Consider the following 26,702-nt stretch of genomic DNA (forward strand, 5'->3'; position numbering starts at 1 on the left):
AAGGACACAGGGAATGATAGAATCAGAATATTGCATCATTACTCATCATCATTACTCAATTCCAATAGTATATACACAAATGATACTAATACTACCACTGGCAATATGATCATTGAAAATAAACACAAATTTTGTTGCATGTACTTTCCCCATCTCCCATTAATTTTTATAGCTGTACTATATCTATATTGCCTAATCATATAGCCATTAATACTCTACTTTCCCCTTTTAATGCTCATTTGCTTATAGTTCTATAATAACTATATGTTTTATATATTTAGTTCTCACCATCAGTCCTTGTGTCTATGTCTCTAGTGATTTTGGTTCTCTGAAGCTCATTTCTAGAATATTCCTCAGGCACCCTCATGGGAGTAATAGTCCTTGAGTTTTTACAGGTTGGTAACAGTTTGTGTATGCTCATTATGTCTGAAAGTCAGTTTTGCTAAATAAAAATTCTCTTCTTTATATTTCCTTTAGACAGTTCTTTCCTTGAGTATGTTAATTAGGTCACTCTGTTTTTTTTTCCTGTCATAAAGCATTGCTGTCATAAAGTCTTATGGTAACTTAATTTTTTCCCTTATAAATCACTTGCCCTTTTCCCCTAGATGCTCAAATAATTAATCTTCTGTAAAATCCGATGACTTTATTAGAATATGCCTTGATGTTGGTCATTCTGAGTTGATATTCTCAGATGTGTGGTGTGTTCTTTCAATATATAATTTCAATTTTCTTTTTTAATTTCAGGAAGGTTTTCTTAAATTATTGTTTTTAGCATTTGTTCTCTTTCTTGCTTTGGTTTATTTCCTCAGGGATTCTTATATTGTGTAATTTGAATCTGCTTTGCCTATATTCCGTTGCTACTTTCTCTTTAATCCTTATCTCTTTATTTCCTTGTGATTTTTAAAACCTTCCTTCTTTTCACCTGCTATTTTCTTAAGGTGTATTTTGTGCTTATTTGCTTTTGTGTTCCTTCCAGTTTAGTCTTTGTTCCAGAAATGTCTTTTCATTTATTTATAATTCTTTCCTATGCTCTGTCACCTCATTTCTGAGTTTTTCTAATTCTGACTATACTGTTCTTTTACATCTTGTATCATTTTCTTAATGTCTTTTAGTTTATTTGAAATAGGTTACAGTTTTGATCTGTCCCTGTCTTTCTGATATGCTTTTATTATCTATAGTGATGTTATTCTGCTTTCTATTCTCTTTTATCATATAATAACTTTGCATAGGACTTGACTTCGATGCTTTTCTGCAGCTCATTTTTATGTGAAATCAGTTTTCTGAGATTTTAGAGGCCTGATTCAGGCTAGCTTTTCTAACTTCAGAGAATCCCCTCTTCTGCTGTTTTCCAAGACTTCTTGGTTCTGTTCTCCACCTCCACTTTTTTTTTTTTTTTTTTTTGCGGTACGCGGGCCTCTCACCAATGTGGCCTCTGCCGCTGCGGAGCACAGGCTCCGGACGCGCAGGCTCAGCGGCCATGGCTCACGGGCCCAGCCGCTCCGCGGCATGTGGGATCTTCCCGGACTGGGGCACGAACCCGTGTCCCCTGAATCGGCAGGCGGACTCTCAACCACTGCGCCACCAGGGAAGCCCTCCACCTCCACTTTCATCTGGCTCTTTTCTTTCCTTTGTCTCAATTGGGCCAATTCTGTTCAATTTTCATTACATTCCAGAAGTTTCTCCTTAGTGCTGGGCCCTTTCCTGAAAGGAACCCCTGTCCTAGAAGAAATCTCATAAGTGATCAATTCTTCTAGTCCCAGTTTCTACCGAGAGCCCGCTTGCACTTGCCCATTGCTGGATTGCGTGAAGCCCTCCTGGTTTCAGTGGCCGTTCCCAAGTGGGTCCATGGTGCTTTGTCTTTGCTTCTCTCTGCTTTCTGCTGCCTAGATGCTGGTGCCACTCTGGTCCTGTGACTGGTGATTTGTCCTCCCTGGCTGATATTTTGAGGTTTCTAAAGAAGTCTAGTCATCTAGTTTCACAGTAAATGTTGACCATGGATTTTTGGTTTACTACCTAATTGTCTTATCTGTTTTAATATAGCGATTCAGAAAGAAGAAGAAAATTATGGCACATCCACTGCCACCATCTTCTCTGGAGCACTAAGTGTTTGCCAAGTCCCCTTCAACTTTCAGGACATCCCAGTGGGATAGGAATAATTATTATTCTTATTTTACATACAAGGAAACTCAGGCTCAAGAGGTCAAACCGCTTCCTAAGGTCACCAGCCAGTAAGTGGTAGCTTTGGGATTTGAACCTATGCCTCTTCGACTCCTATGTTGGCTAAACTTTATATCAAAAATGTTATAAGATCATGCCTTTAACATTTAAAATGTGCATTCCCATAGAATGTTTTCCTAACCAAAATGTTGTAATTTGTGATTAACAAAATATTAGAAAGTATTCAGCTTTAAACATAAGAATTTGGATGATTTTTTTCTTTTCTCTTCTTTTGTGCATATCCCCAAATTTCCCTAATGAGGAGATATTAAATTTAAATTGGAAAACCCAATACACCTTATTTAAAAAATTAAAATGAGCATGGTTGAAAGGTTCTTTGGCTAGTCCCAAAAGTCTATTTAACTTATTATATACATGAAATACAGTACAAATATGTGTATGCATGTGTGTATACGTATACATGTAATACATATATACAAATTTGATTAACTCAGCAAAACATGCATGTGCTATATTAAATTATAGCACAATTGTTAGGCGCATAATCGTTAAAGATGTAGTATCTGTGTTCAGACAAACCTGAGTTTGAATCCTAGATCTTTATCTTATTTGGGTTAACTGGGACAAATTTTTCAGGTCATTCATTCAAGCTTCAGTCTCCTTATCTGTAAAATGGAGATAATTTCATAGCGTTGTCCTGAACATAAACTGACGTACTGTGTGTGAAGCAAAGCACCTAAGACAGTGCCCGGCAAGAATAAGCACTCACTAAATTTGAAAGGTTATTAAATACAACCAGGATAGTAGAGAAACTAGGCTTAGTTAGGGGAAGTAGATGGAGAATTATAGCCACTCTGAAAATAATTTCTGCGTAATATCAAGCCTTTAGAAACAGGTGGGTTTTTTGTTTGTTTGTTTGTTTTAGAGGGGAGAGTTTTTAAAATTTATCAAAGATCAGTGAGTGCCTTTAAAATTGTTTCACAGCTGGAAGAAACAATAGTTATAGTAAGTAGCCTTAGAGGAGGTGGTCCAGTATGGAAATGACAACTCACACATCACATAAAAAGCATGTATAGGTCAGATACTTGTTGTAACTTGGAAATTGACCTCCTGTAGTATTCTGGGGCCAGATTGAAAATTGCCCTGCTGGGCCAGTACATACTTGACAGAAAACTTTGTCAGACCTCCCCAGGATGTATTTGGAAGGCCATTTGTAACCCTGATAATTGTAAACAAATTGTACTGGGGTGGTAACTTGAAACGTGCACTGGTGACAATTGTTAGAATATTCAACTGCAATGAGTTTAATCGATTATAAAAGAGTGGTTCCTATTGGACGATGTAATACACATTGTCCTTCCTGCACTGAGTTTGCTATTTTGTGTCATTTGCTGTAGAGATAATAGAAGCATTTAATTTTATTGACCAAAAACGTGTGAGTTGAAATATGTAAACCGCGATGCCTCCCTCTGTAATTTTCAGCTGTAACATCATTTGTTCAGTGATAAGATGCCAGTTAACATCCAGAAGCTGACCTAGAGGTCATTTTCTGTGCTCGGAACCCGGGGAAGATGGAGAAGGGGTGGGGATGGTGCTTGTACTGCCATTGCAGTCACCTGGTCCATTAGTACTGGTCCAGCTGCCCCTCATCATCCCCTCTCCCTGAAACCAGCTGGGAAATTTGAGTAGTGGTGACAGTAAGCAGGGGTGAGAACAACTGCACCGTTGGCTCCAGTGCATCCTACGAAGGGAAACCACAGTGTGAAAGAACTTCTTAGTTAATGTTTGGTGTAGGAAACCTCTGGCTACAAATGCTAATTACAGTCTATACACAACAGATGATTTTCAGCTCCAAGAATTGAGAATGGATTCTTCTCAGGTTCCGGTTTCTAGAAAAGGTGCATTTTTTCTGAGCAACTAGTAGTTTTTATTTTCTGATAGGCATTTTGTGATTTTGAAACAAATAATGCTTTTCTCTTTGTTTAGGTCACTAGGCAGTCACATTTGTGGCATCTCTACAAACCCTACAAGATCTAAGCCCAGTATATTTTTTTATCAAAAGATGTAAGCTAAGGTGAATGTAAAACCAAAAATTAAAATTTCTTTTCATATAGGCTTTATATTCTCCTAAAATATCCAAACTAGTCTGTTAAACATTCAAGGTAGTCTATTAAAAAGTAAAATACAAGGCTTCCCTGGTGGCGCAGTGGTTGAGAGTCCGCCTGCCGATGCAGGGGACACGGGTTCGTGCCCCGGTCCGGGAAGATCCCACATGCCGCGGAGCGGCTGGGCCCGTGAGCCATGATGGCTGAGCCTGCGCGTCCGGAGCCTGTGCTCTGCAACAGGAGAGGCCACATTGGTGAGAGGCCCGCGTACCACAAAAAAAAAAAAAAAAAAAAAAGTAAAATGCAGAATATAGTGAATAAATATCAAAATTTTAAATGTAATTTAAGAGAGCTGACATTTTAAATTAAATTTTAAAACATTTAATTCAATCATATTAAATGTTTTTATAAAGATAGAACAATGCACAATTCTAGAGTTCAATACCCATCAGGTTACCAATGTAGTGAAACCATGTCATGTTTCACAGGTAATGTCAAGCCTAGTGCTTCTCATGTGGGGAGATCTAGCAATTTCTGGAGATACTTTTGGTTCTCACAAGTGTTTCTGGGGAGAGAAGCTATTAGCATCTAGTGGAGAGAAGCTTGAGATGCTGCTAAGTAGGTTACAACGCACAGAAAAGCACCGGCCCTCTACAACAGGAGGAACCACAGCAACAAAAGGAAAGAATTATCCTATCCCAGATGTAAATAGTTCCAAGGTTGAGAAATCTGAGTATGTGTGTGTGTGTGTGTATGTGTGTGTGTGTGTATGTATATATTTGTATTTATATATCCAAATTATATACACACAAATGTAAGAGTAATGTGAACATTTAAGATTATAGAATGTTTCTCAGCTACCAGGTGCAGTGGTTGCACATATTGTACTAATTTGTGAATACCTCTGGAACCATGAATTGGAACACAAAAGCAAAAAAAAACCCAAAAAACAAAAAAAAAAAACCCAAAACAGCATTACTGGGAAACGATACTTTGTTATTCAATAATCTGTCGCATTCATATTCCCTCAGAGGAAAGATTTGACAGGCTAATTAATTTGTCTCATCTCTTAAGTACTTTTGCCACTGGAATCTCCTCCGTGCTCTAAAGCAGTGTCCATTCATCAGCAGTGGCACAACCCACAAACTTTTACAGTAATTGAGTGAAGGCACCTTTTGTGTGGAAGTTGTGGGCAGGAGATGAAGAGTGTTTCTCTGGGGTCTTAACAGCCTTGGTCACGAGGGTGGATGATTAAAATACAAGTTGTCCCGTGCCAGCGCCATATCCCGAGAGACAGAAGCACCCATGCAGTCCTTAATAAATGTGCGTGTGTTTGTGTATGTATGTGTGGGTATGTGCATTCTTGTGTATGAACGCAGTGTGCTATGGGGACCCTCTAAAGCCCTGACCCAGTACTGTGGCCCCTTGTGCTCAGATCTGAGTACTGACATAAATACTTTAAAAAAATGTGTAAAATTTGAGAGCTTGGATTTTCAGCTTGAAGCCAGAAGGTGTTTAGGTGGGAACCAAGTCAGAAATAAGTTGGAGCACGAGGTACTATTAGAAGAATTCGCTTACATTAATACTTGAATGTTGTAATAAAGGACAAGCATTTCTGTATGTCTGATAGACTCCTGGGTAAAGGGTAGCACAGGTGTAGCTGAATCCCGGGTGAAGCTGTTTGTGCCTAGAGCAAGATTAGAGGTGAAACAGCCGAATGTGGGTGAGGCCTGGGGGCACAAGGACCCTGATCCTGAGGCTGCCTTTGCTTAATTCTACCCAGGGGATAACAAAGGCAAGAAAACTTAGGTTTAAATACTTTCACTTTCCAGGATCTTATTTCCCTTCCCCACTCCAATTTCCCTGGTTCATTTTCTCTTAATTGGTCCTGATTGGAAGTCATCATAAATCAGAATAATTTCTCTTTCATGCTCTTCAAATTTTAACTCACCAAAAAAAGTCTTTAGCTGGAAATGTCCATAAAAAATGAATGTCAGTGGTTTCATCTTTAACAGGGAGAAAATGAAACTCAGACATTTTGGAGTCACAGTCAAACTATCTGAGTATGATTGTGAATTGATTTATACAGGGCCTTTAAGATACTTCATGTCCTTTTTGGAATATACTAAGTAGGAATCACTCTTTCGCAGATCCAGAAATTATAGCCACCCGTGAAGTTAAATGCTATATCTGTCTTAGCCTAGGTCTGTACCAGGCTGATAATTTACTTCGAGACTCAAAAAGGCGATTTGACTCTGTTATCAAGTTCTCAAAATGACTTATTCAATACTGAGTATTTAGATAAAGAGTAAAGATTTCTTTCTTTTTCCCTTTCCTTCCTTCCTCCCTCCCTCCCTCCCTCCCTCCCTCCCTCCCTTCCTTCCTTCCTTCTTCCCTCCCTCCCTCTCTTCCTTTCTCCTCCTTCTTCCCATCTTTTCTTCCATTTTTTAAATCCACAGGCTCTGGAGTGACAGCCTGGGACAGCCCTGTGACAGCTATCACACAGGAGCTGCGTGGGAAATACTAATTTATATATGGATAGAGATTACACATGTTCCCTTAGCTCCGAAGTTGTAAATGGAACGACCTGCTTTCTAGTAATTTCTAGTCCTTATTTGAGTAATTTAAAGTCGAGTATGTTAAAGACCTTTATACATCAGTGTTTATGAGTTTGTTCGACACCACCTATCAAATCTAGGTTGTTGAGATAGAAGAGGGCTAGGGTACGGGTAAGTTCCTTCATTTCATTTGAATAGCCACTGGATTCATTTGATCTCTCCTGTAAACTTCTTCAGGTAGTAGAGTCTAGGCATGAGCATCATAAGAAACTTGAGAAGACGTTTCAGTGAAACAAACCCAAGTACCCAACATAATTCTTAGGGTAGTTTATTTTTTGGAGCAATTGTTAAATTTTTAAAAATTCACTGTATTAATGCTGTAGAGATAAATTGAGAAGGTCAACCAGAAAGTCCTAGAAAAGATGACAGTCAAGAGAGTAGAACTTTCATGTTGGAATCATGTTTTACTCTTTATGGTGCAATAGAGACCCTTCCAAACAAAGCTCCTTTAGTGCTGTCGTCTCAGTGGAGGCAAATAGGAAGGCTCCCTTACATTATTTTTTACTTTATGGCCATATGACCTTGAAGAAGCCCTGAGCTTCACTTTATTTGCAAAATGGGGGCAACTGCTTTCCTTGTTTTGCAGAGTTGTGAAGCCCAAGAGTGGTAATTATCAGTTATAACCCTGGTCAAACACCAAAGCTTTATATTGATGTAAGGCAGTAGTATTGTGACAGACATCAGTGGTTTTAAAGAATAACAAAGAAAGGATAGTTCTTATTTTATGGAAAGCAAAGGGTGCAGGATAGACTCCCAGGATTAGGCAGGTGGAGTGCTAAGGGGCATTGTAAGAGGAGAGGTAAAAATGCGAAATATAAGTTTTTCCCACTTCATATTTTGCTCAGGCTTTTTTTTTTTTGCGGTACGCGGGCCTCTCACTGTCGTGGCCTCTCCCGTTGCGGAGCACAGGCTCGGGACGCACAGGCTCAGTGGCCATGGCTCACGGGCCCAGCCGCTCCGTGGCATGTGGGATCTTCCCGGACCGGGGCACGAACCTGTGTCCCCCGCATCGGCAGGCGGACTCTCAACCGCTGCGCCACCAGGGAAGCCCTTTACTCAGGCTTTGTTTGGCATTTAGTCATTCTTCTCACCTGATGTAAGGCCATTCCATCTGCTGAAGGAAAAACAGAGATTTTAGGGTCTTCAGATTTGGGGAGTGGCATCTACATGAGATACAGAAATAGTTTCTCCTGCAGGATGCATAAAAGGCTGCCTGGCCAAGAAACTATGTTCCTCCCCTTAGCCTTCCAACACTTCTTTAGAAGAGTTTGAAGTCTTCCAAGTATTCATGTCTTGAATAGGACTTCTCATCTTACTGAGCTGAGGTAATTTGGCTTCGGCCTATTTTCTGCCTGTTAGTCATGTACAGCAAGGTAGTAATAGAAATAGATGGAAAGGGAAGGAAAAGGAGGGAACAGAGAAGGAAGGGGGGATAGAAAGGACCAGAACATTTACTGAGTATCTGCTCTGTGTCAAACACTGCATCAGACATTTTATAGTTTAGAAAGTTAAACCATATAGTCTGGTACTTTCTTTGCCTACTCCAGTGACTAGTGGACATTTGAGATTCATTTATTATTTTCAGATGAAGTGGTAATAACTTAAAAATTTACTTTCTGTGTCTCTGAGCCAAGTGGTATCTTTGGGCAGTGTCTTAGTCAGTTTGGGCCGGTATAACAAAAATACCACAGACTGGGTGGCTAAAACAACGTTTATTCCTCTCAGTTCTGGTGGCTGGGAAGTTCAAGATCTAGGCATAGGCAGATTTGCTATCTATTTGGTATCTGATGAGAGCCTACTTCTGGGTCAGAAATGACCGTTGTTTTCCTATGTCCTCAAATGAGGGTAAGGGTTAAGAAAGCTCTCCGGAGTCTCTTCTATAAGATCACTTCCCAAAGGCCCCAGCTCCTAATACTGTCACACTGAGGGTTAGGATTTTAACATATGAATTTGGCAGGGGGTCACAAACATTCAGTGCATAACAGATGGGGAAAAAGAAATTCTCCCTGCCATGCTACTCTCTTCAACCAGAGTTTGGTCCTCTTCAGCTGAGTACCATAGACACTGACAGAATGCTACAAGTCCTGATAAAGCTACTCACCAGCTCTTGAGAATTTTCTGTGTCTCCTCTTCAGGAGCAGCAAGTTTAGTGATAAGAGATAGATGAATAAAGCCTAGAGACCAATTAACAGGCTAGATGTGTCTTATCAAACCAGGCTGTGACATTCAAACCCAAGCTTTCCTTGTGTGCCTGCCTAGAAGGTGTTTGGTGGAGAACACAGATGCTTACAAATGAGCACCTGCTTTTTAGATGAACAGAGTGGGATAACAGACGGGATTTTTTTTTTTTTTTTAAAGAGTCCTAGCTTTGGGCTAAAGGGGTTTGAAGTCCTCAGTGAAACTTTATTTTTTGTTTTCACATTTTAGGTAGGCTCTCACTTGACTCTACTGGCCTGCTGAAATTCATAGACCAAGCAGAAACATAAGAGAAAGAAAGAGAGGGATCAAGCCGAATTTGGCAGTCCAAAGGATGTTTTTTCAATCAGCATGGTGGGGTGCTTTTGCATGGTGATCCACACAGTCTGCTATTGAAAGTGTTTAATAAGACGAACTCTCTGGTTAAAAAGTCCCAAATCTCCCCTTCTTGTATGAGGATGAAGAGCTTCTGTTAAAGCAATAGAATTCTGGGACCAGGGTTATTTTGACTTTCCATCAGTCCTTTACTTTAAAAGACCTCTCTCCTCCAGTGAACTAATATCAAGAATGCGAGAGATGGCATGGGTTTAGGAAGGGGTGAGTTGGGAGAGGGGATGAAAAATGAATTCTGTTTGGACACATCAAAATTGTACAGCTCCACATGGAGATACCTAATAGATGGGTTTAGAAATAGTTCTGGAACTCAGAAAAGAGGTATGAAGAGAGAGACTTGGCTTATTAGGCCTAGATGGTAGTTGACGCCATGAAAGTAAATGAGATTTTCTGGAACCAGTGATGCATAAAGTTAAGAAATGGAATCTAGGATAGGACTATGGAGGGAACGCCAACTTCTTGTGGTGTCGATGGCAAAAGAAAACCAGTACAAGAAAACTACCACTAAACACACAATACCCAACTGAAATAGAAATGGAAAACTTCTGCCTGTCTAAGTCATGATGATGACATTTTAGCCCTCTTCATAACTTATACTCTGAGAGGGGTGGTCCAATTCGTGGTGGCTGGTAGCAAAACAGGGAATCTGTCAGAGTTCAAGGTTGGGGAGAGAGATGTGTGTGAGAGGGTCAGGGGACCAGAGTATGGGAGAGTGAGAGAGGGAGAGACAAATACGCTTAAAAGGAGGGAAAAAGAGAAGTCTATGTGTATGTATGTGTATGTGCGTGTTGTCAGCTACAAATTGGCCCTTGCCATTGGCACTTGCCATCGCCCTCTATGAGGATTTAGTTATGAGCTGCTGCAGTTGCTGACTTTCAACACCCCCTGAAAGGAGTTCAGGGTGGAGAGCTGAAATGAGGCACTCTGTGCTCTGGGAGAAACTGGCAGAGCAGGTCTTCAGAGAGATATTTTCAGGTGCCAATTTTATGAGCCCAATTCTTGTTTTTCCTCATATCTAGAAAAACACTAAAATCCTTCATGGTGATGACTGTTACTTGTGACTAACAGAAACCTTCTGCAAAAAAAATATGTGCTCGATTGCATGTACTCCCCCTTCACCAAAATCACATATATACTGACCTTCACCCCTACCTCTTTGGAGCAGTTTCTCGGAGCTACCTGAAATGCTGTCTCCTGGGCTGCAGTCCTCATTTTGCCCCAAATAAAACTTAACTCGCAACTCTCACGTTGTGCTTTTTTTTTTTTTTTTGAGTCGACAGTGTGTATGCAGAGTTCAAGCTGCAGAATATTCAGTGAGTACCCCTTTATGTTTATCAGAGTGTTATAAAACTAACCAATAAGTTCAACAGAAATATACTCCAGAAATAACTGATTATATACTTGATTCTTTGGTCGTGTGCATCGTCTACCTAGTAAAAGCATTGCTGTGAGGTTTAAAATTCTGTCTCCAGTGTTCATCTCTGTCAACAACATGCATTTGAAATTTCAGAAATTCAAAATCTGAGGGTGCCTTTCCTTCCTTGGGTTCATTTATTAATTTTCAATTTTTTACTTCTTTTTTTTTTTTTTTTTTTTTTTTTGCAGTACGCGGGCCTCTGACTGTTGTGGCCTTTCTCGTTGCGGAGCACAGGCTGCGGACGCGCAGGTTCAGCGGCCATGGCTCACGGGCCCAGCCGCCCCGTGGCATGTGGGATCTTCCCGGACCGGGATCGAACCCGTGTCCCCTGCATCGGCAGGCGGACTCTCAACCACTGCGCCACCAGGGAAGCCCCAATTTTCAATTTTTTTTTCAGACACTTATTGACTTTGATCTTTGTCCAGCGTTTTCTTAAACATATACAGGATCAGGGAAAATGATTTCTTCCTTTTGCAGGGCAACAGGGGCACACAGCAAAGCAGTACCTGGGCCTGGAGGTGAGAGCCGTGAGGATGCCTCTCGTGGACTCAGCACATTTCTCCTCAGATAGGCCTCCCTAGAAGGTCGTCTCTAGAGCCAAAGTTCAGACCTTCAGGCAACTGTATACAGTTGGCCCTCTGGATCCTTGGGTTCCATATCCATAGGTTCATCCAGCCACAGAGCCAAAATATTTGAAAGGAAAATTCCAGAAAATTCCCCAAAGCAAAACTTGAATTCGCTGCAAGCTGACAACAATTTACATAGAATTTATATTGTATTAGGTATTATAAGTAAGCTAGAGATTATTTGAAGTTTACTGGAGGATGTGCACAGGTTATGTGCAAATACTACACCATTTTATACAAGGGCCTTGAGCATCCTTGGATTTTGTTATTCCCCAGGGGTCCTGGAACCAATCCCCGTGGAAACTGAGGGATGACCGCCACATCAAAATCAAAATATCTAAAACTTGATTCTTCATCTTCCCTCCTTTGCTGCAACTTCTCCTCCTGTGTTTACTTTTGTTGTGACAGTGTTATCATCCCCTCAGTAAGTGATTTCCTAAACACGTTCTAAATTGTGACACATTAATGGGTTGTGAAATTAATTTAATGGGTTGTGACCAGTATTTCTTTATTCATTTATTTTTATACTGTAGGAACAGTAAAACGTGTGTTTTTTTTAAATTGAAGTATAGCTGATTTACAGTGATTCAGGTATACAACAAAGTGATTCAGTTTTATATATATATATATATGTATATATATATTCTTTGTCAGATTCTTCTCCATTATAGGTTGTTACAAGATATTGAATATAATTCTCTGTGGTATATAGTAGGTCATTGTTGTTTATTTTATATATAATAGTGTGTACCTACTAATCCCAAATTTCCAATTTATCCCCTCTCCTCTTTTCCCCTTTGGTAACCATAAGCTTGTTTTCAATGTCTGTGACTGTATTTCTGTTTTGTAAATAAGTTCATCTGTATCATTTTTTTTTTAGATTCCACATGTGAGTGATATCATATGATATTTGTCCTTCTCTGTCTGACTTACTTCACTTAGTATGATAATCTCTAGGTCCATGTTGCTGCAAATGGCATTATTTCATTCTTTTTTATGGCTGAGTAATATTCCATTGCATGTGTGTGTGTGTGTGTGTGTGTGTGTGTATATATATATATATATATAAACATACACACACACACACATATATCACATCTTCTTTATCTATTCATCTGTGACCAGCATTTAACAACAGAAACAGAATTGAAAATATCAGAGTGCATTACATATAGTAAGGCTCAGTATTGTTTTGTGAAACTTTAGTCTCAGTTATTCATAAGTGTGAATGCAAGTGTGGTGTGTGGATGTGTGTACACAGTGTCTCAATGTAAAATGCTTCCTAACATGGATCACAGTCAAAATGCTGAACGCTGCTGCTCTTGGTCATCCAGCTGAGAAAACCGGGGGTTGTATTAACTTTCTCCTTGTGATTAGATATATTTCCTTTCCACCCCTCCACGACTGTCTTCTTTCAGGTCTCCATTGTTTTAGAGAGATTTATTGCAGTAATCTAACTCGTCTCCATCTCCAGTGGTGCCTTTCTCACACTCTCTTTCACGTACCTGCTGGAGTCATCCTTATGACATCCGCGATCTGGCCGCAGCCCACCTCTCTAGCCCCATCTCCTTCTCTTCCTCATACAACTCTTAAGACAAGTCATAATGCAAGAATCCCAGTGCCCTGAATACTCTTACTTGACTCTGTGCCTAAGCTCACATGGTTCTCTGCCAGGAAGGCCTTTGCATTTTTCTTATCTCTTATTGCTGTGCATTTAATTTTTACTCTTCCTGAGGGGCTTAGCTTAAGGCCACTGCTTCTGAGAAACACTTCCTAGCCCCTCAGTCTGGTTTCCCTGCTCTTCTTTGTGCTTCAAAAATATTTTGTACATCTCCTCAAATATATTGTCATGTGTCTGAATTTCAGTCCACTACCTAGGAAAGCAAAATGTATAAGGAGGCTACAGCTCAATTTATAGATTAAGACCCTGTTTTCTCCCAAGGTGATTGATACTTAATGTCAGTCCATTGGAGATTTAGCCTTCTTCTTCTGGAATAGAGACTGAGTTTTAGGGCTCTTGCATTGTGCTCAAGCTTGGACAGAGGGGAGGGTCTGGAGAGGCAGAACATGTGATCTTTTTTATGGACTGAACGTGTCTTCTCTCAGATTCATATGTTGAAGCCCTAACCCCCAGTGTGATGGAATTTAGGGATGGGGCCTTTGGGAGGTAATTAGGGTTAGATGAGGTCATGAAGGTGGGGCCCCCATGATGGGATTAGTGCCCTTATAAGAAGAGCAAAAGAGTACCCTCTCCCTCTGCCATGTGAGGACACAGCAAGAAGACAGCCATCTACAAGCCAGAAAGCTTGCCTTCACCAGAAACCAAGTCTGCTGGCACCTTGATTGTGAACTCCCAGACTCCAGAACTTTAAGAATTAAATGTCTTTTGCTTATAAGGAAAAAAAAAAAAAGCCAGCCTCTTCTAAATATCCATCACCCCCTGTGTGGATTGAATTCTGTCCCCCAAGAGATATGTTAAAGTTCTAATCCCTAGTACTTGTGAATGCCACCTTATTTGGAAATTGGATCTTTGCAGATGTAATCAAGTTAATATGAGGTCATACTGGATTAAGATGGGCCCAAAGTCCAATGACTGATGTCCTCATGAGGAGAGAGAGATTTGAAGAAACAGAAGAGACATAGGAGGAAGGCCAAGTGAAGATGGAGGCAGAGATTGGAGTGACGTGTCTACAAGCCAATGGATACTAAGGAATGCCAGCACCACAGCAAGCTGAGAACACAGAGCAGACCCTTCCCTAGAGCCTTCAGAGGAAGCACAGCCCTGCTGACCCATTGATTTTTTTCTTTTTCTTTCTTTCTTTTTTTTTTTTTTGCGATACGTGGGCCTCTCACTGTTGTGGCCTCTCCCGTTGAGGAGCACAGGCTCCAGACACACAGGCTCAGTGGCCATGGCTCACGGGCCCAGCCGCTCCGCAGCATGTGGGATCTTCCCAGACCGGGGCACGAACCCATGTCCCCTGCATTGGCAGGCGGACTCTCAACCACTGCGCCACCAGGGAAGCCCGATTTTTTTCTTTTTTTAAAGATTTTTTGGCTTCCCTGGTGGCACAGTGGTTAAGAATCCACCTGCCAATGCAGGGGACATGGGTTCGAGCCCTGGTCTGGGAAGATCCCACATGCCACGGAACAACTAAGCCCATGCACCACAGCTACTGGGCCTGCACTATAGAGCCCGCGAGCCACAACTACTGAGCCCGCATGCCACAACTACTGAAGCCTGCATGCCTAGAACCCGTGCTCCGCAACAAGAGAAGCCACCGCAATGGGAAGCCCATGCACTGCAACTAAGAGTAGCCCCCGCTCACCACAACTAGAGAAAGCCCGCATGCAGAAACGAAGACCCAATGCAGCCAACAATAAATAAGTAAAATAAATAAATTTATATATATATATATATATATATATATATATATATATATATATATATAAAGCAGATGCCTGCAACATTGCTTAAAAAAATTTTTTTAAATGTGGACCATTTTTAAAGTTTTTATTAAATTTGTTACAGTATTGCTTCTGTTTTATGTTTTTTTGGTTTTTTGGCCACGAGGCAGGTGGGATCTTAGCTCCTCGACCAGGGTTCGAACCCGCATCCACTGTATTGGAAGGCAAAGTCTTAACCACTGTACTGCCAGGGAAGTCCCTGACCCATTGATTTTGCACTTCTGGCCTCCAGAACTGTTGAGAGAATATTTTTCTGCTGTTTTAAGTCACCTAGTTTTTGGTGTTTTTCCAGGAAATTCCCAGAGAAAGAATCCACTCCATCATCCACATGGCCCCTTCTGACCACAGCTGCTCTCATGCCTTACTAGGTAAGAAATCTTCCTGATTTCTTGTGGCTCTGTGTAGATTTACCGTAGCGGTCTCACTGTCTCTCTTCATCCTTCCAGCATTTTACTCCAATTTGAGAAAGTTATTAAAAAAAATAATATCCTGCCACATAATTAACACACTTCCCTATAGTCCATGACTTACTTGACTGTTTCTTGAGGAGACAGATTATATCTTTTTGACATGATAACTGCAGTGTCCAGCCCACAGTGTGTGTTTAATAAGCAAGTCTGGTCGACAGTGTGTCTGAGGGAGAGAATAATGAGCAGAGCTTCTCATAAACCTGTGTGTCAACACCCTTCGTAATACTGGAATTTCTGGCAACACACTTAAGGGGATTAAAACAGAAAAAGTTGTTTAAATAAGCAAATTGGGAAAATTGAGAAAACAGTGTGCCTTGCTTTCATGCATTCACTTGCTGCCATTCAACCACGTAGGACTATTTACTGCCCTGACCATGTTTTCTTATTTATCTAGGAAGCAAAATTCTGACAGTTTAAGTAATCACATGATGTGAGGTCACAAATATACTCACACTATAGTCAGATGCGCAAAGAAAATGTAAATTCTTCATTTTTCAATAGTAAGCTGACCTTCTTCACAAGCTCCCACCCACTGGATAGTGGGGGAAGAAAACCCCAGCTATTTTTTAGTCTAGTGTTTAAATAGTCTCTTTATGTAAATCTTTATGTAAATCAGCCTCTCTGTAGATGGCTCAAATAAAATGCTCAGTCTTTCGGAATTCCATCTCCAAGCCCATTAGATTAGTTTCCTCGTTGCCTGCTACAGCAACGTACCAAAAACTGGGTGGCTTAAGACACAGACATTTATTGTCCACAGGTCTGGAGGACAGAAGTCCGAAATCAAGGACCGTGCTCTGCCCAGAACTTTTAGGGGCCTCCTTCCTTGCCCATTCCTAACGTGTGGTAGTACGCTAGCAATCGTTGGCATTCCTTGGCTTGCAGCTGCTCCAGTCTCAGCCTTCATCTTCACGTGGTGTCCCCCTGTGTATCTCTGTATTCATATGGCCATCTTCTTACAAGGACATCAGTCATATGGATTAGGAGACCACCCTACTTCAGTATGACCTTGTTTTAACTAATTACACCTGAAACAACCTTATTTCCAAATAAAGTCACACTCTGAAGTACTGGGGGTTAGAATTTCAACATATCTTTTTTAAAAAATTTTACTGAAGTATAGTTGATTCACAATGTTGTGTTAATTTCTTCTATACAGCAAAGTGACTCAGTTATACATATATATATATATATTCCTTTTCATATTCTTTTCCATTATGGTTTGTCACAGGATATTGAATATAGTTCCCTGTGCTATACAGTAGGACCTTGTTGTTTATCCATTCTATATATAATAGTTTGCACCTGCTAATCCCAAATTCCCAGTCCATCCCTCCCCCCATCCCATTCCCCCTTGGCAACCACAAGTCTGTTCTCCGTATCTGTGAGTCTGTTTTTGTTTCGTTGATATGTTGATTTGTGTTAGATTCCACATATAAGTGATATCATCAACGTATCTTTTTGGGGGAACACAATTCAAACCTTCATAACCATCTTTTCTTTACCATGGCATTGAGGTACATGGAAGAGGGTAATTGCTTACCTGACCATGAGTCACTGTGTTTTGTACCTTGCTGATCTCTGCCGAGGGATGGCTGTTCTGAGCTGCCCCTGGAACTGAGTGCTCAAGTACAGCTTTTCCTATTCTTCTTCTGATAGTACCAGGGCTGAAGTGTGATACTGGTGTAACCCATCCCCCATTCTCTTCTGCTTGGTTAAGACTGAACTAATTTCTAATTTGCAGTTCAATTTCTCAATCCCATCTCCATCATCAGGGACTGGGGGCAGTCAGGGGAGCTGACTTCTGGCTTTCCTTTTTCCTGAACATGATGAGCCATTGAGATTACATTACTGTTGCTTCTCGTAGGTAAGGAGAATGCATAAAGCAGCCTCTTTCAGCTTTCTTTACATCTAACCCCTTTAATTCTACAAAGTCATGAGGAAGGTAAGGTAGGAGAAGAAAATAATAAAAGACTCTGATATCTGCTTTCTTTTTCTACCTCTGTCTTCCAAAATTTTCCCACAATCCCATGGACTGAAAGGGGTGGGCCTTTTCCACTATGTATCAAATGGGCCTTCTACCTTAGGACAATAAACCTTGTTGCCAGATCATCATGGAAGAAGGCTTATGCCCTTTTCATTTTGGAAGGAACCCTATGATTTGAGTCCTCCTGACATGGGTTTAATATAGGAGATTTAAGATGTCTTTGAATTGGGAATAACCAAATAGATTGGTTTAACACTCTTCCCCCCCAAATCATCTTATGTGCTTATAGCTTGAATTGCAGTGTATACATTCAGAGAATAGGGGTTGGAATGAGACTTTCTGGGTTCAAATTCCAGTTCTACCACTTACTGTTGAAATTGGGAAAGTTACTTAATCTCAACAAGTCTCTTTTTCCTGGTCTTGAAAATAAGAATAATAACAATACGTCCCCTGAGGGTTATTGTGAAGATGAAAAGAAGTAATAAAGAGTTCCAGAAGCACCTGAAACATAGTGCTTGCCCAGTAAACATTGGCTGATATTACTAGTAGCATTTATTTGGCATTACCCACTTGGCCATTTTGCTATAACTTTTACTTTTTTATTTCCAGCTCACTGTAGTCCTCTCTGTAAGGCATTTTATCTGATAAGACACTGCCTTTCACACAACAGTTTATATCCTCAGTTTTAACCCAGACACATTCTACTCTTGGATCACAAATTGCTGATATGTCCATGGAAGGTTGCAGCCCCTCAGCACGTGGTAGAGGTCTTATTAAGAACCACCAATCCAGTGTTGAATCACTCCACGCCCAAGCTTAACCATGAACTTTCTAAGCTAAAGAGGAAAGGTTGGCCTCTTCAATGCTAAAACAGACATAACATAATTTACTTAAGTGGTTTTTGTTTTATTTTGAAGTAGTGCTTTTCTTTGTATTCTGAATATATAGAAAAGATGACATTGGAGGACAATTTTCATCTTTCTGTGTGATGTATGTATCAATTTAAAATAAATACAGTAGAAAATTTTATGAAACAAATCTTCTTCCTGGTGGAAAGAAGACACTTTGATGTCTGATTTCTAATTCACATTTTTATATGGAAACCCCCCGATGATTTATTGATCTTGAGAATAAAAGCTCAACTGAGAGAGAAAGTTCTATAAGGACAGGAGGCTGCCATAGCGACATTTATTTATATATATATATATATATATATATATGTATATATATATTTTTTTAAAGAAGATGTTGGGTGTAGGAGTTTATTAATTAATTAATTTATTTTTCCTGTGTTGGGTCTTCGTTTCTGTGTGAGGGCTTTCTCTAGTTGTGGCAAATGGGGGCCACTCTTCATCGCGGTGCGCGGACCTCTCACTGTTGTGGCCTCTCTCGTTGCGGAGCACAAGGCTCCAGACCTGCAGGCTCAGTAATTGTGGCTCATGGGCCTAGTTGCTCCGCGGCATGTGGGATCCTCCCAGACCAGGGCTCGAACCCGTGTCCCCTGCATTAGCAGGCAGATTCTCAACCACTGCGCCACCAGGGAAGCCCCACAACATTTATATTTAACTTATTACTTTTTACAAAGGACTTTTACTTTATTAGTACCATTATGTGGGACTCTACCTCGCAGATATTCCTGCAGCATATTTTGAAGAGTAATAGAACCTAGTTTGTGAGAACTCTTTATCTACCTTTGTGTTATTAAATGCTTATTGAAATGTAGCCAAGACTACTAGTTTTCTTACTGGAAATTATAGGGTTTGGAAATTATTGAAGTGAGAATTAGTGAGGTTCTGCTCTATTTAACCCAGGTTTTCCCTACTACAGCTTAAAAGCCATTAGTTCTTGTTCTGTCCTTTTGACTAATGAGAATAATTGATTCCTGTCTTTGTTTTACATTATTCATTTATGTATTTTTGTCCATTAAGCTTTCCCTTTTAAAGTAGTGTTTTCAAGAAATGCCACATAGATGACCTGTGAGTAGAGGTTCCTGGTTATACTAATATGAAAAGGTGAGTAACCTCATTTCTGGGTCATTAAACCAATTGGTGGATTTGGAATTAGACAGACAGATCTTTTCCATCTCTAACTTTAGCATGTCTATCAGATTGGAGTAAAATGCTTTGCTTAATGCTTTTCATTTCCCTATTTACCCACTAATTACTTGAGTCTGTTCTTTATAGAATTTTAGAGCAGGAAGTATCATTTGAAACCATGAAGTTCGATTTCATCATTTCATAGATGGCCCAGGATGGTTAAGTTCTTTCCAGCCCCAGGTTATCTCATATACCTGTAACACCATCTTATCCATCAGGTCTTAGCTGAAAGCTTAAATGTTAAATGTCACCACTTTAAAGAGACCTTCTCTCACTCTCCTGAGAAGGCTTTTTCCTTCCTTCCCCTGTCACTGTACCTCCTTGATTTTCTTCCCAGTACTTACTATATGAGTCATGATATGTTGTGTACTTATTTTTCTGCCTTTTCTGCTGTACTCTTAAGATTCGTGAAAGCAAGGTTGGTGATACCACCAGGAATTGCAAGGTGCCCAGTGCCCAGCAAGGTGCCTGATGCTGTGTAGGCACTTGATATGAGAGCTGGACCAGAACTTTATCTTCTCTCTTTTCTTCTTTAGTTACACACACACACACACACACACGCACACGCACACACACCCCTGATATAAACCAGCAATACTGTTTACATAAATTCTTGGTCATGTGACAGCTATTGGGCTTTTGCAAATATGGTGGCATACTTACGCCACGCAGGAGTTCTTACTTTAGTGTTAAGTGCAAGGGACTGATACGATTATGCAGAAATCCTTAGCTGTAGCATCTGGGAAGTGCAGTGTTCATGATTTTTCTCCCAAAAGGGAGTGTAGATTCTGAAAGTGGAAAATGCAGGGTAGGCTAAAGACCCAACTTTTGAAACAGTATGTAGACATGCTAAAGTACTAAGTTGAAGCCAGTGATTTTGGAAATCGTTGCCATGAGAAACTGTGTTGAACCATAGTCTGCAATTGTGCAATTTAGGGTCATCTGTAGAGTTTCTGAAAACCACTGATGCCTTGCTATAGCCCTGGATCCATTGGAATAGAAACTCCAGGGGTGGGTCCTGAGAGTGCATATGTTTAAAAATTGCCACTCGTCATTCTGCGGTGTATCAGAGTTCAGAACAAAATACAGGCTGCACTTTGGTCTTGGGTAACCCAACTTGTGTTCAGTGTGTTGAGTATGTCTTTCCAGAAATCGATAAGCCAGTAACTACAGTGGATGCAGTGTTACTCGTGACACTGAAGTTTAACTGAGGATATTTCGTAGGTAATTATTGACGGTGTTACTTTAGGCTGCAGTCTATATAACTGGTTATAGAACAGTTCTGAAAATGGTTCGGACGTTTTAAATGTGGTCCATCTACATGGTAACTTTGTTGCCGCGATTCCTTTTCCTGGAAATAGGCCAGTTGTGCCTTCATGTAGATTTGTAGCCTCTCTCTGCCCACTCACCATATGGATTCCTCCTTCTGTTTTAAGTCAGAGTTCAGGGCTTGTCTCCTTCAGAAAGCTTTCTATAAACAGCTCCTCTATCCTCCTGTAGCAATACGGTTGGTCCAACCGATCCTTGTTCACCTTTGTAAACCACTATGTCTTAGGCACGTACTCCTGTGACTTGCCTATTGGTTACAATGTCACCTTAATAGCCATTCAGTAACTTTTAAACATGGATTGCAAGGATGCAAAGACCTGATGACTGTCCAGTAAATATTTGTTGACTAAATGAGGAGCCAGGCCTGTTCCTTCTACGCAAGCATTCTTACGAGCGCAAGTTTAAAGAAAAAGTGGGGGGAGGTCGTTGGCAGTTTGCTCCTGTGAAATAAAAATGAAATAGAGTTTTTCTTTTTCTTGTGGCTGATTTCCTTTAACAGGTCTCTTCACCAACTGGCTAGTGTCCAACTTTGTCAGAGCTGAAACATCAGACAGCTAGAAAAGAGGTTCTCAGTTGATAAATATTTGATTTACAAGGTATTGAGAGGTTTAAAGAAATGGAAGGGAGTTTGCCGAATGGGAGTCGTTTTAATACGGTGAGGAAGATCCCCAATAAGCAGGTCTGTTTTTCCTTCCAGCGGCCAGTGGGTACCTAACTTTATCACCCTGGTTGCACTACAGATCGTTCTGGGTTGAGCGGACAACTAAACAAAACGAGGAAGACTGGTACACTCTGGTTCCACAACATAAATACAGCTGAAGGGAATATTCTTAGATTTTTCTTTTCTTCTTTGCTGTAACCTGTGATAAATATTGTATGTCTCAGCAGCATAGGGAAAAAATGATTGATCCTTTCTCAGTGATATAGATACGTGGCTGTGTATGTTATATGCAGAATGAATGATTGAGAGAGAATGGGAGAGAGGGGCGAAGAGAGAAACGCAAGGCACTATGTAGAGAACTGCCAATAGCAATCTATCAAAGGCATGTCAGGAGTGCTCAAACATAGTGAATTTTATCTCTAATTTAATCATTGGCTGCTTTTCTATTGTCAAAGTTTTCTTTTCTTTCTAAATTTTACTTCTCACTACCCCCACCCCACCCCCAAGTTTCAAAGAAATAGGAACCTTTTGGAAAAAAAAATAAACTGATTGAATGAAATGCGTAAGAGAACGATGTGCTGTCTTTTATATATGCTGTGACTCTTACACGCAAAGGTAATTCCACACGTCCGGCACTGCATTTTAACAGCATTGCACTTTAAATAGCTTTTTTCCCCATCAGATTTAGTGCAGACCATTCATTCTCAATGGGGATAATATTGCCCCCAAAGGAACAAAACTTGGTTTGGCCAGGGTGGGACGGGGGAAAGATTATTGGATATCATTATAGTTTATGACCCTCCAAAGGACTATAGTACGTAAATAGATATACAGTATTTCTGTCATTTGTCTTCATCTCACCTTTACTGAAGTTTTTTCTTTGCTGAATGTATTAATTTGGAAGATCTTTAACCAGGTAATTTTATAAGACCTGTGCTTTGTTGGAAACCTGGTGTCAAGACTAACGGCTGAACAAAAAAGAGTTTGAGTCGGTTAGCAGGTGTAAATCCAAATTCTTCATCAATTACTTAGCTACGTTCGTCTTCTCAAACTGTTGGAGAGAGTAGGTGTATGGGTGGGAGAAGTTTACTGCAATTTCCGGGACAGTGTGCGAACCTTTGATCATGAATACTATATATCTCTTGAAGGGTTGGTAGCTAATATACTTGGGTCTGTTTATTCAAGCAGTGGAGATCGGTTTATGAGTTTTCGCCAGGACGTTTCAGATTTCTTCCCCCACCCCTCCATCTCCCCACAGTGTGAACATGATGTGGTACTTCATTATAACTCTCAGAGTTGTCTGCACTGACCCTCCAGCAATTCATCAGTTATAGTTCACGTTTTCCTACCTGCCATTGATTCCCACAGAGGTTTCCATTTATGTATTTCTGCTCTGGCAATCCATGAGTCCCTGTATTCACCTATCTGTCTTTCCAGTCTTGGGGGCAGTGGTTTGCCCTCTGTCCTCTCTAATGGATCCAAGAGGAGTTGTTGATTTTTCAGGTTGTGTAGCTTTTTACCTTTTGTTAGGATGGAGTTGTGACTTCCGAGCTCCTTACCAGAGGGACTGGAAACAGGAAGTCAGTGAAGCCTTGTAAAGAGTCTTCTTTTGTTCACTCTTGTTACGTGTCTTTATCCTGTCTTCGCATCTTAATTGTATATTCCAAAAGGGTAGAGATCACGTAGAACTATAAAGCATTAGAGAAAGAGAAAGGGAATTTCAACAAGCGAAAATTCACTCGTTCCTTCATTCATTTATTCACCATTCACCAAATATATGTATATATTTTTTGTGCACATATCACATGGCAAGCACTGTGTTGAAATTTGGGAGTTACAAATATGAATTAATCATCAATTAATCATGTTTTTAGAGAACTTAAGTCCAGTAACAGGAATAACACATTTCCCATGCCTTATAATTTCCTCAAAAAACCCCCAATTTTTAATGGCTGCATTTTGTATGAATATACTATCATTTATTCAATTATTCTCTTATCATCGGACTTTTAAATTTCTTGTTATAAACAATACTGTAAGGAACACCTTATACATAAAAAGCAATTCATAAATCGCTATTTCTAGCATAAATTTATGGACATCGAATTACTAGGCTCAGAAGTATGAATTCTTTAGAATGTCTTGATTTTAATGCTCTTTTTTTATATTGCTCTCCAGCAAATTTTTACCAGTCTGCATTCCTGGTAGTCATGTGTGACTGTGACTATCTCACTATACCCTCACTGGCGTTGAGTATTATTATTGTGAAGAGCTTAATTATTTAATAAAAAAGATTTAAAAATGTATACTTAAAGCCCAGACTGATTGCAGCCGTTTCTGCTTTTCAAAGGAGGTGGCATAATTCAAAAAAATGAGAAAACAAATATCTCAACCATTCCATTCTTTTCAGAGAATCTTGTGGACTGGACGGAAGGTCAAGGCAGGAGCTTTCAAAGTCTTGTCGGTTCAGTTTTTCTGTGCAGAGGGTGGGACACAGAAGAGAGATTTATTATTCAGGGGAAAATATCAGTGTCTCAGAATGCCTGAGCCAAGTAGTGGGTGAAAAACTGCAGGAAAAAAATGAGGGATGTTGAGTTTTGATGTGTAGGTAGGAGATTCAGGGCAGAGGTGGGGGCATGGGCGGGGCTGAGTCCCGGGACAGGTATTCAGAAAACAGAGGAGGTGGGGCAGCCCTTAAAATAAGTAGGGCTTAGAGAAATCCGACTCATAACCTTTCTGTCACCATAAGCCTTTGGTAAATCTGTTCTTTGTATGAAAATTAAGGAAAGAGGATATGGTCTATGTTTGTGGCACATTGTTTACAAAAAAAGGACAGCATTATGAAATAACAAGATGCTCCATCCACGTGCACAACTCATTCAGCCAAAGTGAAATAAGACGTGAAAAGAATTATAAGTGATTCTGAAGAATTCCAAAGGCATTAGGAAGGATTTAGGCTTTCCCCTGTGAAGACTAAATTGGGTTATATGTCATTGATGTTTAAAGTTGGATGTTTTAAATTAGTTATGAGGCTGAACATTTTTTCATATGGGTTTTAATTTTTTTTTGGCTGTTCAATTTTTCTTCTGTGAATTGACTGCTCAGATCCAATGCCACTGGCATTCACAACTTACATAAAAATATTGTAACTGGGCTATATGGGAATCAGACAAAGCAAACTTCTCTCATGCTTGACATGGATAGGCTTTATAGTGATAAATAATATTTGTCAATATACTGGCTAGATATTCTTCCTAGAGGACGAGGGCTAACAAATGTCGATACCATTATGGGCCTCCAACAATTATTTGTTGCGTGTCTAAGAATGCTAGTTTTTTTTTTTTAATTAATTAATTATTTTTGCTGTGTTGGGTCTTCGTTTCTGTGCGAGGGCTTTCTCTAGTTGTGGCAAGCGGGGGCCACTCTTCATCGCGGTGTGCGGGCCTCACTATCGCGGCCTCTCTTGTTGCGGAGCACAGGCTCCAGACGCGCAGGCTCAGTAGTTGTGGCTCACGGGCCTAGTTGCTCCGCGGCATGTGGGATCAATTGCCGACCAGGGCTCGAACCCGTGTCCCCTGCATTGGCAGGCAGATTCTCAACCACTGCGCCACCAGGGAAGCCCTAAGAATGCTAGTTTGACTCTGCTGAATGCCTGTTGCTAGAGGAAGGCTAGGAATATCTCACTCATATTCCAATAGCAACAAGAATCTCCTTCTCTACCACTTCCCCTCAAAACATTGTCTCTTAATTTCAAAATGGTCATGAGCGTTCAGAGATAAAATGAACATTTTCTCAGCAGGCTGAGTTATAATGTGCATTTTTCTAGACAGCAGGAGTGGAGGAAAAAGCACTGCCAGTGCATTAAGACAATGCTTGGGACAGGGTTTAATGGCATACTAAAGTTTGGAGCCTGGGTTATGGAGACCATCAGACTCTACCCAGGAACACCCAATTTTGGAGCTAAATGCCAGACTACTTGGTTGATCTCTTTTTTCCATGCTAATGAGGTGTTCAGTTTCCAGTAGAGTATACTTGACAAAAGAAGAAATCCAAAGGTGACTTTGTTTTCCTTCCGATTTGAACACTTTCAGAATGTCCATTAAAAAAAAGTCAATCTCAAAAGGGCTTATCATCACAAGAGCAATATTTTAAAAGTGAAAAACTTCAAAAGCAGGATGGGATTCTGTTTGTTTTCCTGCTGGGATAGATAGTATCTCCCAGGACCTTCCTTTGGGAATCCTTGTCAGAGGATGAAAAGAACAAGGTTTATGTAGGCAGAGCCAGCTCCTATTCCCTTCGGGGGTGGGGGTGGGGGGGGAAAGAAACAAAAACAAACAAATAAACCAAAAAAAAAAAAAATTACCTCTTCCAGTAGTTTGCCATGTGGATATAGTAAAATTTTACTTGACCTCCTGTTAATTGATCACTGTAAAAAGAAAATAGATTTTTTTTTTTTTTTTTTTGCAGTACGCGGGCCTCTCAGGGCCCAGCCGCTCCGTGGCCTGTGGGATCTTCCTGGACCGGGGCACGAACCCGCGTCCCCTGCATCGGCAGGCAGACTCTCAACCACTACGCCACCAGGGAAGCCCTAGATTTATTTTTAAAACTTATTTAATCAACACATTTTGTTAATTTTCTGCCTGAATGGGAGGAGGCTGAAGGAGAAAAATATTGAGATCAAAATCCCTTTGGGCCCAGATCATTGATAAATTGATTATGATGCTAATCAAACCCCCAAGCTGGAGAGCAGGAAACCTGGGGACAAGTTTATTAGGTTCACTTAAGTAAACCTAGGTCCTGGAATTGCAGTGGCATTGGTTATAGCTCTAACTTATTCTAAGGAGCAGAACAGAGCTGGCAACCTGATTCACATTGTCTTGCTGTCTCTAAGGAAATCCTGATCTTGTACTCCCTGGGTTTGTGAGAGCAGAACAAATCTTGCCTCTAGTAGATGGAAACAGTCAAAAGTGTCAATTGCACCTGAAATGGACTTCCTTCATCAACTTAACCCTAAAGAAACTGAAATGTAGATTCAGAGTTCACGGGTAACCCTGATACAGACCAGGCTGTGGGAATGATGTGGGGGTTTTGTCTCCCCACAGATTATCTGCAGACTGTCGTCTGGAATTTTCTTCTTACAGGTGTCTGAACTCCCACCGTCTTC

General features: G+C 40.4%; 1 protein-coding gene across 8 annotated transcripts in view; it reads left to right on the forward strand.

Annotated features, from left to right (window-relative positions):
• The window catches only part of DERA (deoxyribose-phosphate aldolase), a 361,861-nt gene that overhangs the window by 189,397 nt on the left and 145,762 nt on the right, over nucleotides 1-26,702 (forward strand). For 6 of the 8 annotated variants that reach the window (XR_003791050.1, XR_003791049.1, XR_003791052.1 and 3 more), the window contains one exon: nucleotides 15,291-15,366. The exons of 1 other annotated variant lie outside the window; for it this stretch is intronic. The gene's annotated coding sequence lies outside the window, so the exon portion shown is untranslated. Of the gene's footprint in view, nucleotides 1-15,290; nucleotides 15,367-26,005; nucleotides 26,037-26,702 lie in introns of those variants that run through there. One more of the 8 variants, XR_003791056.1, reaches the window with a different exon arrangement.

This window comes from Monodon monoceros, unplaced genomic scaffold, assembly GCF_005190385.1.
Source record: "Monodon monoceros isolate NGI ecotype Baffin Bay Population unplaced genomic scaffold, NGI_Narwhal_1 Super_Scaffold_6, whole genome shotgun sequence".
NCBI classification, from domain to species: Eukaryota; Metazoa; Chordata; class Mammalia; order Artiodactyla; family Monodontidae; genus Monodon; species Monodon monoceros.